The sequence below is a fragment of the Arachis ipaensis genome, chromosome B10, assembly GCF_059453495.1.
Source record: "Arachis ipaensis isolate K30076 ecotype BB chromosome B10, ASM5945349v1, whole genome shotgun sequence".
Classification (NCBI taxonomy): domain Eukaryota; kingdom Viridiplantae; phylum Streptophyta; class Magnoliopsida; order Fabales; family Fabaceae; genus Arachis; species Arachis ipaensis.
This window is the reverse complement of record NC_142435.1, coordinates 118,875,439-118,878,034: the sequence shown is the minus strand read 5'-3', so window position 1 is coordinate 118,878,034 and position 2,596 is coordinate 118,875,439. Positions and strand designations below refer to the sequence as shown.

Genomic DNA, 2,596 nt, shown 5'->3' with positions numbered 1-2,596 from the left:
GTCATGATCCTTACCCACTTATTCATCAATTTAGCATGCATTTAGATTTCCTTCCTAAATTCAGTACATGTTTGAAAATTGCTTCCTAGAGACTTTAATTATTTAATTTTAATTCTCCTCTATTCCATTCGATGCCATGATCTGTGTGTCAAGTGTTTCAGGCTTTATAGGGCATGAATGAGATGGAGATTGGAGAGGAAGCTAGCAAAAATGGAAGGAACACAAGAATTTGAGGAGATAACCAGCGAGAAGTGACGTGGTCGCATGGCTCACGCGACCGCGCGAAGGAGCGCAAATCGCAGTGACGTGGCCGCATGGCTTGCGCGGCCGCGCGGATTGGAAAGCGCAAGCGACGCGGTAGCGTGGACGACGCGAACGCGTGGAGAGGAAAAAGCGCAAGCGACGCGTCCGCATGGATGACGCGATCGCGTGACATGCGCGATCTGCATAATCTGCAAAATTCGATGGGGGGCGATTTTGGACCTTATTTCGGCCCGGTTTTTGGCCCGGAACAGCAGACTAGAGTCAGAGAATATGCAGAAACAAGAGACACATTCATTCAGTAGTTTTAGATCTAGTTTTTCACTCTCTTAGGTTTTTCTCTCTAGTTTTTAGAATTTGGATTTTCATTGGTCTTAGCATTGGAACATTGAGAAGAGTTATTTCCTCATCAAGACTTCATCATTCTAGTTTGTTCTCTTAACTTGGTTTTATTCTTCCATGTTCTTTGTTATGTTCAATTTTGTCATTCAGATACTTTTATGATTAATTGATGCAAGGATTATTTCTTTTTAATTCAATTTCAATTCCAATAATCATGTCTTCTTTTAATTCCCTTTCATGTGCCATGGATTCTTTATTTACAATGCGTGAGTAATTTCATTACTTGATGGGGAGTTGATTAAAAGGAACTCTTGAGTTGGAAGGATTGAAGGAAAAATTTGTAGTTGAGTTAAATGTTGGATTGCTATCTTGTCACCAACGCCAATCCCTTTGAATTAAGTGGGTTGTAACTCGTGAACAGATCTGGCATTCCAACTTGTTTGACTTTCCCTTACCTAGTAAAGGATAACCAAACAGAGTAACCATTAATTATAAATCAATCTTAAAAATCACTCCATCAATGATAGAGATTCTAACTAATCAATTCCCAGTCAAGGCTTTTATTTATATTAATTAAAATTCCTCAATTTAAATTCCAATTTACTTAGCTCAACTTCTTGGAACATCTGATTAATAAAACAGCACACTTTTCTGCAACTCGTTGGGAGACGACCTGGGACTTAAAACTCCCAGTAATTTTAATTTAAACTCTCTGTGATATATTTCTAAATTGATAGGCAGATTTTCGGTGAGTTAAGAACTATACTTGCAACGTAACCATTTTAATAAATTTTTAATTCACCAGCTTCTGCTTCCCATCAATTTTTGGCGCCGTTGCTAGGGAGTTGCAATAGAGTGCTAATTTTATTAATTAGAATTTATTTATTTGTATTTTATTTAATTTTGCTACTATGAGCTGCATGTTTCTTCCACCAAATGACACGTTCACTTCTTGATCTGCGCTTGCTAATATTCGATCCTGAAATTGAAAGAACAATTTCACGAATAAGGCGAGAACAGCATAGGTTAGCCCGCTCTGAAGGCGGATCTGAAAGTGAATCTGAGGAAGAAACCAGCCCCCGTTCTACTGATTCGGTTGTTTTACGTGTAGAAAACATGGCAGCTAGAAGAGTTACCATTCAGGAGGAAGGAGCTCCTGATTTTACAATGCAACCGTTTCAAGCGCATCATCCAGCGGTAGCTACAGATTTTGAAATAAAGACCGCACTGTTAAATTTGATGCCCAAGTTTCATGGCCTACCTGCTCAAGAGCCTATCAAGCACTTGAGAGATTTCCAGGCAGCCTGTTCTACTGTCAGGCGTGATGGCACTGATGAAACTTCAATTCTGCTGAAAGCTTTTCCGTTCTCTCTTGAGGGAAAAGCAAGAGAGTGGTACTACACTCAACCTATAGCAAATGTATCCAACTGGGATACACTCAGAAAGGAGTTTCTGGAGAAATTCTTTCCATCTGAAGTTACTGATAAACTGAGGAAGGATATCTCTACAATTGTTCAGGATGACAATGAGACTCTCTTTGAATACTGGGAGCGCTTCAATAATCTTCTAGAAGCATGTCCCCACCACATGATTGACAAGATCGTGCTACTCAGCTATATCACACAAGGCATGAGGCCCCAAGATAAGACCACATTGGAAAGTGCCAGCAATGGGTCTATGAAGAAGTACAAGACCACTGATGAAGCTTGGCAATTGATCAGTGATTTAGCTGAATCGACTCGGAACCACAGACAGAAGCAAGGCCGTTCAAAAGCCGTTGCAGAAGTATCTTCTGGCATAGAGACTGCTGCTCTAAATCAAAGCATCTGTGAGATGACCAACCTGCTGAAGCAAATGCAGTTGAATCAACAAGCTCAGCAAACTCAACCGCAACAAAACCAACAACTAGTCCCACAAAGAATTTGCGGAATTTGTGCTGATTACAGCCATTACACTGATGAATGCCCGCAGCTCCAACAAGAAGACAACATGG

General features: G+C 40.4%; 1 non-coding gene across 1 annotated transcript; it reads right to left on the bottom strand.

The window, feature by feature from the left end:
* Positions 1–2,088: 2,088 nt before the first annotated feature.
* Positions 2,089–2,196, bottom strand: LOC148581468 (small nucleolar RNA R71). Its single transcript, XR_015898584.1, has one exon. It is a non-coding gene; the product is annotated as a small nucleolar RNA R71 (small nucleolar RNA).
* Positions 2,197–2,596: the final 400 nt, after the last annotated feature.